The following is an 11,942-nucleotide window of genomic DNA, read 5'->3' as shown; positions in this document are numbered from 1 at the left end:
GCCACAATCTTCCCCTCTAAGAATAGACGAAAATGGACAGACTTCAAATAGAGGATCTTCCCCTCTAACAGTCTTTGATCGGTGAAGCTTCTTTACCAACTTAAAGAGGCAAAGTTTATCTGTATATTGTGTTAGTTTTTTGCTAGTAGTTTGTTCATATGTTCTTTTGTATATGTATACAGTTCCCCGCAAAAGTTGAAGATTATGGAAATCCATAAATAGTGAATCCATGATTTTTATAATATATTCCTTTGAAAGTATTTAGGTAATATATGTAATTCATTTATTTGTTAATCTCCAAGTGTAAACTTCTACAATGGCATTTTGGTTTATGTTGTACAATCACAGTGCTGTCACAATTATGTTTTATTGGTGAAAAAGACAATTTGGACGTAACAATTAATTCTCGTTCCATGTTAAACTCTACTCCAATTTTTTCTTTTCTCGCCGGTAAGTACTTCAATTTTTTTAGGGGAACTTACACAAATGTCCCAAATAAGTCTTAACTTACCAACCTCTTGTCATTAGTCATAGACTTACCAAAACTAGCCAAGCACATATAAAAATTGAAAAACCAAATAAATAAGGCTCTTTCTCTCAAAGAATCACATGTAAAAATCTCCTTCCATATTTTTAAGCATTAGTAACAACATTAGATGCAAGAAGGAAAGGAAATTTCATGGATGAGGTAGCAAATAATGTGATAAAATGTAAAATAAAAATAAAAATACATATTCCAAAAATCTAAGCAATAAAGAAACTTTTTCAATGGGTATAGTTGAAATTCATTGAAAACATATAGGTAACTCAATATACAAAATTTGAGGAAGATTGGAGGTGATTTGAATTGGTTTTGTATCAAAATCCGTAATTGAATCGAGTTCATAAATTCTTCTGCGACACATGTATCACGCACACAGGTATACATGTTATACATAATTGATACATATGTGATACACATCATTTTTTTCATTTTCAGTTTTTACTTCGAATTTTCAATTCAAACCACCTCAAAACTTCACCAAATCATCCCAAAACTGAGATTCAAGCTCCTTAACCACAATTTCAATAATATTTTTATACCAAAAGTTTACTTTCCAATAAATGATAAAATTAAGTTGTACAACAGTGAATCAGGTAAATGGGTATAGAAACGGGAGGGATAATTTCCTTACAACATCCACTTAGCAGCCTATTCAATGCCTTAAAGTTGCTTTCCAATAAATGATAAAATTATTTGTCATGCTTGCTCGTTTTAGTTGAAAAAATAAGGTTGCAAGAACCACCTCAATAGTTAGTTATTTAATGACCTTGAGGTAAATGCAAATGATTCTTGAAAGAATAATTTTTGTTGTCTTATATGCATAAGCTTTTTAAAATTCTCACAGGATAATATGTGTGCGTATGCACGAACTGTAAATTGAAAATTACCTAAATGTCAAGAGTTATGGTCATAACATACAAGTTGAAACGTAAGAATGAAATATATACTAAGAACATCGTTTCAAAGTAAAATATTAGACGTGAGTACGATTGTATTACATGTTTGAACCTAATAACATCAAAATTAATTTCATTACACATTGTTACGTTGCACTTACTGGCCTCAACTTCATAAATTTAGCAGATATCAAATAATGTTACATTAAAATTTCGTGTTACTCATCACACTCATGTATACTTTAATACAATAAAATTATTTTAAAAAAATTGTATTGATTGATATCGGATACACGTGCAACGCACGTATCCGATAACTATTAATAATAAAAAATATGAATCTTAGACTTCTTGGTCAACACCTCTCACTTGAATTTGGTACTCAGCAAACCAAGGCTCATTAGCTAAATGACCAAAATAAACATAATATTTCACCCCACCAAACTATACTTTTGACCAATAATTTTAGGGTTTTCCGCTATAATACAAAACCAAAGTAATATGAACTTGTGTCGCACACTTGCACCAAATGGTAAGGAGTGTTAAAAAAAACTTTATTACAACAACAATAATTACATATTTCGAACAAGTCGGAATTAATTATATGGATCTCCCCTCGACCCTCATCATATCACATCATTAAAGCTCATCTCGAACTAATAGTATATCCAGAAAAAACAAAATTTCTGACTAATTAATTAATAGGGTTGCTTATATAGATACTATTATTTCATTATGCTCTATTCTTGTTGAGCTGTATGAATTTCAAGAATTAATACTGTCACTCATTATGCTTTCACAGTAATGAATTAAAAATTCTATTTTGATTTGTTTGACTTTTTATCCATCAATTATTTCACATTTTTTATAATAATGTTGTGTTGTATTCAATCAAAAGCAATTACATAGTACAATACTATAATATAAGCCCATACCCACGTTCTCAAGAATCACATGTCTTAAATTGGAGTAGGTGGAGTCGGGTCAATTGATCTTTATATACTCGACAGTTTTATACCCTTTACTCTTCTGTTTCCTGATTTTGCATAATTCATACTGGAAGTGTGAATCTACAATGTTTTCTTCATTGGCTGCAATCAGTTCAAGCCATTTCAATGGAGCTTCTTCCCTTTGCAAAATTCAGGTTAAGTATGCAATCTAAATGCTCAATTTTGAATCATCATTCATTTAATTCGCAACTGAAATCTCAACCAATCTCAAAATTAGTTAGGGTTAGCTTTATGAAATTTACCTTTCTATTTTCCTGCTTTCTGATTAATGAAGCGATTTGCAGGAGGAACCGAAGGTTAGTAAGGTTGGGAATTTCAGAATAAGAGCTACATCGATGGCGACATCATCGCCAGCGCAAGGCTTGCAGTTTGGGGAGGGTAAAGCTACAAGTTGGACAAATTGCGTATNTTGATTCCTTTAAGGATACGCAGGCAGTCTTACGGTTAGGGGTGTTCATGGTTCGGTTTGGATCGGTTTTTCCCTTAAAAGAAACCAAACCAAGTAAGTCGATTTTTCAAATATTAGAACCAAACCAAATCAATTAAGTCGGTTTTTTCTCGATTCGATTTATGCCGGTTTCTGTCGGTTTTTCGATTTTTTCGGTTATTTGTCGGTTTTTTCTTAAATATAAGACATACACTATCAAACACATATTCCGGCGGCCACATTTTCAATGTACACTATCAAATCAATTGCCTTTTGAGAAATTTATTATTTACCAAGATATATTGATGATAATTGAATCGAATAGTAATGAATAATTTAAGGACTCAATTAAAAATATATTATTTTTAACACGAAATAGATTCTTACACTTAACAAAAGAAAACTACCAATCAAACTAGAATGTAAAGGTAAATAACTATACTAAAAATACAAACTATTAACATTTACCATTAAATTTTTGAAACTTTGTATAAAAATATACATATATATAGGTGTAATAATAAATTTGAAATAGCTACTCCTATAGTCGGTTTGGTTTGGGTTTTTTTCGATTTTTTTTATTAAAACCAAAACCAAACCAAATTTGATCGGTTTTTAAATTTCAAAACCAAAACCAAACCAAACTAAAAAGTATCGGTTTTTTTAGTCAGTTTGGTTTGGTTTTCGGTTTGGTTCGGTTTTTCGTATTTTTATGAACACCCCTACTTACGGTTCGGTCCCATCAAAATAAAATCCAAGATTCCCCCAGGCCCAAATAAACTGGGGCAGAAGTTTTGGTTTTTCAAAAGATCTGATTCCAAAAGTTGTAACTTTGAACCCTTTTCATCTTAAATTATTTTGAGCCTTCATTGCCACCCTTTCTTTCTAACCCTGTCCAAAAGCCTACAATACGATCAAGAGAAAGACCTTCCGATCAATCTTTGAGGATGCCAAGTCAAGCGAGATAGAGGTATGATTTACATTATGGGTAACACTTTGTTCATGGACACAAAGGAAAATGAATAAAATGAGAGAGTCTTACTGGTGAAAACCCTCACGGGCACCGTAAGGCAATGGTGAGCTGAGAGAAAATTTAAAATGAGAGAGTTTTATTAGTGAAAACCCTCACGGGAACCGTAAGGCGATGGTGAGTTGAGAGATGAATGAATGAGAGATGCTTGTTGGTGAAAACCCTTTGGGGGCACTACAAGTCGAATGAGGCTCATGACTTTACAGAGAAATTGGATCAGTGAAAGCCCGGTTTTTGAAGTGTGAAGGCGTGACATGAACTGAAAATATGATTTGTTGGAAGGATTAGGCTGATCAGTCCGAAATGCATGTCATGATCATTGGATCTAGCCGCTTCACTCATATAAGTCTTCATTTTCCCCTTATTCTTCACATAGTCATCTGTGGTCAAAATTTTCCTTTGTTCCTTTTGCAAAAATCATTTCACTTTGCTCTTTGAGTCTATCTTTATGAGTCTCTGTCGAGTTAGCCCTTGTTGAACAAGCAGGAAAGGATTCCAAAGCCTACTACCAGCTTCTAAATTGCACAAAACGGATTCGGCCAGGCACATCATAATTGACATGATTTAGGATAAGCAGTATGGTGATAACTGAGGTTCAGCCAATAAAGTGAATCCTGAATTTTGAGAAAATGCATGGATTCAACAACTTTCAGAATGAAAACACAATGCAACAAGTGAGTTTGAGAGATTTAGGTCATTCAGAGGTTTTGTGGTCCAGTTCCAATCAAAAGGTCAAACAACTCCTTGCTGGCTCGAAGCAGCTAATCAGAATGAAGCATGGCAGTGGCAGAAGCAGACACTCACCAATGATGCCACAAACTAACCACCATGTTTTCAAACTAACAAGATTTTATTTGTCTGAAACAGGGGCAAGAAATTTGTTAATACACAGGGACCCTCCCATGAAAAACGCATGGTTCAGGGGCAAGAAATTCTGTTCAGAATCCTACAAGAAGAGAGCATGGCTCAAGTAAATTCATTCTCGGCTTTTCAGGACCCTCCTGGATAATGGGATTTAGTTTTCAAGTTTTCAGGACTCTCCTGGATAATGAGATTTAGTTTTAAGTTTTCAGGACCCTCCTGGATAATGGGATTTAGTTTTAAGTTTTCAGGACCCTCGTGGATAATGGGATTTAGTTTTAAGTTTTCAGGATCATCCTGGATAATGGGATTTAATTTAAAATTTTCACGACCCTCCTGGATAATGGGATTTAGTTTTCATGTTTTCAGGACCCTCTTGGATAATGGGATTTAGTTTTAAGTTTTCAGGACCTTCCTGGATAATGAGATTTAGTTTTATGTTTTCAGTACCCTCTTGGATAATGGAATTTAGTTTTAAGTTTTCAGGACCCTCCTGGATAATGGGATATAATTTAAAATTTTCAAGCCCTCCTGGATAACGGGATTTAATTTTAAAAGTTCTCAGGACCCTCCTGGTAATAGGACCTAGTTAAATTTCAAGACCTTCATAGATAACAAGATTTAGCGTAAGTTCTACTTTTAGGAAATATAACTTAGCTTTAAAGTTGTCACTCTTAAGATGAGATTTAATTTGAAGTTTTTAGGGCCCTCATGGATAATGGGATTTAGCTTTTAAATTCTTAGAGCTCTTTTAGGTAACATGATTCGATTAAGACTCACAGATGTGCCCAGATTCTAAATTGGGGCAGAAAAATTTCTTCTGTTTTGTCTGTTTTGTTGTAATGGCAGGCGCCCACCTGGAGAACAAGGGAATACAGTTCAAGTTTTGGCAATCAGGTACCCGCATGGAGAAAATATAATTAGAATTGAATTATATTTTAAGAAGAAAAGGTTTAAGTCTTTCTTAATGGATGGATTTAAAAGGTTAAAGTCCCAAATTATAGGCCCAATTCGGCCAAGCTTGAGCGCAAATTTTCGGATGGCCCAACCTCCCTCTTGACCCATGACCTGTCCGCCTCAACCCTTTAACCCATCAGACCATTGTCAAATTCTAGCCCTTCACCCCTTATTAATCCAAAGGCTCCTATTAACTCCCACACCCCACATATAAACCTAATATTCCCCAAACCCTAAACCTAAATCCCAACTTCCCCAAATGGCACCCCCCCTTCTCTTCACCTCTGCCCGCCGCTAAGACACCCTAAACGCACCGGAAATTGCAAAGTCTGGCGTTCCACGTAAGCCCTGGTCCCCCCTCATCATTATAACCCGATTCTACGCGTTTTCCTCTCATCTCATGCGCTTTTCGCAATTTTTTGAAGAATCTGGGCCATTCATGAATGGATGATAGTTAAATGGGGGCCGTAGGATCAAAATCTTTGGATCCTAGGCGTTCATTTGCCTAAAATCCGTTTGTACGAAAGGTTTTCTAGAATTTTGGAGTCTTTTTTTCGGATTTGGAGATTAAAAAAATCGAATTCCTTGGAGAGGAAGCAAGAGGAATCTTCTAGGGTTCCTATAAATAGGGGTTTTTTCAGAAAAAAAAAAAGGAGGGGGGGGGGGGGGAAAGTCAGAAAAATCGGAAGAAAAAGGGTTCTAGGGTTTTAATTTTTGACTTCCAGATTCTTCTCTTTTGATTTTTTTGTTGTTTTCATATATATTAAAAAAAAAATCTGATGCTTCCTTTAATTTCAATCTCTGTTACAACATGCAAATGGATTGAAGTTTGAGTTTGTGTGTTCGGATTCCAAATTCCGGTGCCGATTCGAATTTCCGTTCGAGGTTCGTGGTTTGGCTCGCGGTTTCTGCTCGGTTGCGTTGTTGTTCTCGTTTCAAATTTTGGGAGTTGAAATCTCTGTATCTATTGCATCTTCGTATAGTGGAAGAGCTTACTCAATAGGTTCAATTCTCTCATCTTACTCCTTATTTCGCTTATGAATCGAGCCTTAGATGAGCCATTATAAGACGATTTAATTAACAGTAGTTACGGATTTATTAATTTGCTTCTCTTTAGTGTTGTTGGTTTATCCTTGCTTCGACACATTTTCTGTTTTCTTTTTTTAGTCATAATGAGCTTAAACACGTGTTTCGGTCTTCAACTTTACATAGTTATGACGTCGGATTTGTGTTGAACGTTTGAAGTTAACTCACGAGGAAAATGGCAGCTTGTTGGTTTAAGGCTTCTTTGCGGTTTGAACTCTAAAATATGGGTAGATTTCTTTTAATAACTTCATGGACGTTTAAAGCAATTTGTTATTGTCGTCGCTGTTTTCTTAGTAGAAGATTACACGTTAGTTGGATTTTCTATAGCTCTTAATTAGATTGATGTAGCCTATTAGCTTTTCTGTAGTTTTTTTATAATTAGATTGAGTTCATGAATATTTTTTTTGTGACTGGTCTTACTCGCTCGGATTTGAGTTCTTTCAAGCATTATGGAGCCTATTTTGTTCATCCTATGACCTTATTTTCGAAACATTTGAGTCCAAAATGTCGAAGTTTTTATTATATTAGATTAGCGTTTTTTCCAAACTGAGTCGGAATAGTCCATGTATTTGAAAATTGGGGGTTTCCCTTACTTTGGTTTCATCTATATTCACTGAGATTATCAAATTAGCTTAAATGTGTTTTGCAAGTTCCACGTACTAACCGCATCTAGAATGACAAAGTAACATGCCAAGGTGTTTGTCTTAAACGGCTTATATGTGTTTAGGTCACTCTATCCTTTTCTTCTCATGCATGTTGGGATGTTGTATTGATTTACATATTTGATGCTATCTTTATATATGTTTCTCATTTTGTCTTTGTCTGTTTTTGTTTTCGCTTTGCTTACGTGTTTGGTCATTTGATATCACAATTTCTGGTAGATGTTTGCTAGATGTGTTGCTGCTTCGTGTGGTTTGAGGGGGTAGAAAGGCCCAAGTCCATTAGCAATTAATTTGTTCCATGGTTTAGGTATCGGGCTCAGCCTAATAAAAGGAAAAGTTAAAAACAAACATGAGCATGAATTGAATTGTTCTTTTACTTAGTTCTTTTATTTAGTTCCTTTTATTTTCTTTATTGATGATATTGTTCGTTAGGAGCATGTTTAGGCCGACCACATTTGGGTAGGCAAGCCTTAGGATTTTTGTTGGTCTCGAGGCGAGAGGTCGTTCCCTTAGTTAAATTTATCCGGGGAATGCCCCGAAGGATTTGTATATATTTTATTCCGGGGTAATGCCCCGAAGTTTTTGTACTTGGAGATCGACAGTAGAACTCGTATTTTTATTTATTTTTCTTTTTATTAGGTGGGGACGACCTCGAGCCTCATGTGTGTTTATTTTGCTTTTCTGTGATTTTATCTCAACTTGAATATTTCAAAAGCCGACTAGATCAAGTATGCAACCGTACTAGTTATTGGACTTTGGGAGTGTCTAACACCTTTTCCCCGAGTCAAATGAACTCCCTTACCCAAATCTCTGGTACAGACTTAATTTGGAGTCCAAAGTGTTTTAAAAGGAAAATCATTTTTAAAAAGCGGTGACTGGCACACCGAAACAAATGTCATGTGGCGACTCTGAGTTATTTTCTTTTAAATACAATTTTGTCACTTTTTAATTAAAACCCCTTTTGAGCTTTACAAATCCTTTTATTATTTTTAAGTTGGTTTAAAAAGGGGTGTGACAATCTTATCACTGATGTCCGTTTTAGACTTTCTTTGCTTTTGTTGGACGGGTGGGTAACCGGGATAAGTTGGCAATTTATGTACCACCAAATCAACACTCAGTCCTGGAATATCATCATAAGACCATGCAAATACATCTCTGAATTCAAGCAACAGTTGGATCAATGGATCTCTAGTTCTTTCATCGTCGTGAATGATTATCATGGTTTCCCGGACCTCTTCTGGACTACCCAAATTAACTGGCTCGGTTTCATTTACGTTTGTCTTAGGCTTATTCTCAAATTGTTCTAGTTCTCGATTTATTTCCCTAAAAGCCTCATCTTCGTCATATTTCAGTTCTTGATTCATTATTTCACAGTTAGATAGTGTTTTAGGATCTGGGAATGAAGTCCGCAAACATGTCATGTTATTTAAATCCTCATTATTAGGACTGAAAAGAAAAATATAAGAAAATAGCAAAATCATAATAAAGAAAAACGAGACATCCATTGACGATGAAATATTGATTTCATTGAATTGAATTGAAGATAAGAGGGTTTACATCGAAATTAAAAGACAATAAAATAAAAACATTCAAGTTACACCCTGAAATAACTCGTAATGTAGAAAAGGTGGCAAGATTGGACTACCGAGATTCCCGCCTGATAGGGAGTGGGGTAACTTTCCAATTATGGAGCTTGGCGTTTGGTCCCATGTATAGCACCTCAGCAGTGATCATGCCTTCCCCTAGCTGGACCATGTGGAACTCGTATAACATTTGTTTCATGGCTTCAGAAATATTCCCAATCTCTTCGGCCGTGAAGGCCTCTTCTTCTTCTTCTTTTACATACTTGGGTTTAACAAATGACTTGGCAATATGCGGAACGGGTTGAGGCAGGACCCACCAATTTTTCTTGTGCTCATCAACCCATTTTCTGTCGGCCTATGTATCTCGAAAACCTACAACGAAGAACTTCTCATTGACGGTCGAAGTGATGGGCTCTGTGATGCCTTGTAGAGATACCCCGATCCCCTTTCCGGGCTTGTACCAATGTTTAATAATTTCACTGGTGACCATGACCAAAGCATTAGATAGGCAAGGTTGAGAGAACGAGGCCCCTTCTTCGCAATGGTCGGCGACAACAATTTCGAAGGCTTGGTAGACAATGTGTTCACTTCCTTCTCTAGCATCGAGATACGGGACTGACGGGTCCCTGTAAATGGACTGTTCATCCTCCCCATGGACGAAAATTTCTTGGTTTTCATGTTCAAACTTGACCATTTGGTGGAGAGTGGAGGGCACAACTCCTGCACCGTGAATCCATGGTCTTCCTAGGAGAAAATTATATGAAGTATCTATGTCCAGAATCTGTAAAGTCACTTCGAAATCAACAGGGCCAATGGTCAAAATCAAATCAATTTCCCCTATTGTGTCTCCCTTGACACCATCAAAAGCGCGCGCGCAGACATTGTTTGGTCAAATTATTTTTGTTCCAATTTCCATCCTTTGAAGCGTTGAGAGAGGGCAAATATCGACCCTAGACCCACCATCTAGCATGACCCTCTTCACATAATAACCTTCGCATTTGACATTCAAGTGAAGAGCTTTGTTGTGGGCGGCTCCCTCTGGGGGAAAGTCATCGCGGCTGAAAGAAATCTTGTTGACTTCGAAGAATCGTTCAGCTATTCTCTCCAATTGTTCGACTAAATTTTCAACTGGGACATATGCCTCGTTCATTTTTTCCAAAGGAACCTTCTGATGTTCATTCGAGCTCAACAACAGAGATACAAGTGAAACCTGGGAGGGAGTCTTCCGGAGCTGGTCTACTATTGCGTATTCCGAAGTTTTTATTTTCCTGAAAAACTCTTTTGCTTCTTCAGCGCTCACAGGCGTCTTGGTCGGAAATCATTTCTCCTTGTTCAGCTTTGATTTCTTTAACTCTTCCGGGTTCTGGTACTTCCCAGATTGGTTAATTTCGTTCACATCCCCCATGATCTCTTTCCCATTGTAAGTAACTATCGTCTTGTTGTAATTCCAGGGAACTGTGGTGGGGTCTCTCATAGGGCTCTGTGGTGCGCAACTGATAACCACGGGCTCAGTCATCCTTGGTGGAATTACCGGCCCCCACACCACATAAGTCCCTTTTGGCACATACAACTTCTGCGCATTCAACGTAGCTTTCCTTTGTTCGAATCTTTTGGGAGTGTTGAGCATGAGTTGTTCTTTCCTTGGGGCCCTAGGAACATAGAGAATTGCGTCCTTAGCAGGTGTCGCCCCAGTTTTTCTTTTTACAGTTCTTTCTATGACTTGAGGAATTGGAGTGATTTTCTTCTCATTTCTGGCTTGCTTCGCTACCACTTTACGTCTTGCCTCTTAATCGGCAATGGCAATGATAGCTTTCAAGGCTGGATCAAACTCTTTATCATCACAAATCATTCCATTGAACGGCCGTTGTTGTGAGCCGGTAATAGATTGTTAGTCACATTGGGGACTTCCTCGTCCCTCAGCACCACTCATTTTTGTTCTATAAAATTCTCAACTGCCCTCTTGAGAGTCCAACAATCCTCCGTATCATGACCCTCTTCCCCCGAATGATAGGCACACCTGGTACCGGACTGGTATGATGGAGATTCCTGATTTTGCCGGTTTGGAGGCACAGGTTGCAATAGACCCATCTGGATTAATTTTGGAAATAGGCTAGAGTAGGACTCACCAATAGAGGTAAAGTCATTTCTTCTGGGAGGCTCACATATTGGTAGTTGTTTTGTGGTGGACGAGGGTTATATGGAGCTTGGTGAGGATGGTTATTTCTGGGTAGTTTCTTTTGGTTGTAGTGTTGTTGTGGCCGTGTATAGGGTTGGGAATTCATCACCGTATAGGGAGGCGGTGCCACGACATATGTTGCATCTTGATGGGGGTAGTAGTGTTGTGGGGTTCTGGAAGGCAGGTAAGAATGATCACGGGATCTACGGGGGCCTCTCGAACCTGAAGCCATCATGGCTCCTTCTTCTCTCTTCTTTCGATTTGCTAAACCTCCCGAGCCATTCTCGATGGCTTAGGAGGTGGCTCTCAAGGCAGATTGACTTATGATTCAGCCAGTTTCAGGCCATTTTCTACCATTTTTCCGATTTTTATGGCCTCTACAAAAGGTTTGCCCATGGCAGATATCATGTTCTGAAAGTAATCGGCCTTTTGGGCCTACAAGAAAACATTGACCATTTCTGTCTCATCCATAGGCGGTTTCACTCTGGCTGCTTGCTCACGCCACTTGATAGCGTATTCACGAAAACTTTCCGCAGTTTTCTTCTTGAAATTGGTCAGGGGACTCCTATCTGGAGCTATATCAACATTGTATTGAAATTGCATAACGAAATCTCGGGCCAAGTCATCCCATATATGCCAATGGGAGATGTCCTGGTCCATGTACCATTCTGATGCAATTCCCGTCAAGCTCTCCCTGAAATAAGCCATCA

Source organism: Nicotiana attenuata, chromosome 6 (genome assembly GCF_001879085.1).
Source record: "Nicotiana attenuata strain UT chromosome 6, NIATTr2, whole genome shotgun sequence".
Taxonomy (NCBI): domain Eukaryota; kingdom Viridiplantae; phylum Streptophyta; class Magnoliopsida; order Solanales; family Solanaceae; genus Nicotiana; species Nicotiana attenuata.
Note: the sequence above shows the minus strand (reverse complement) of the source record.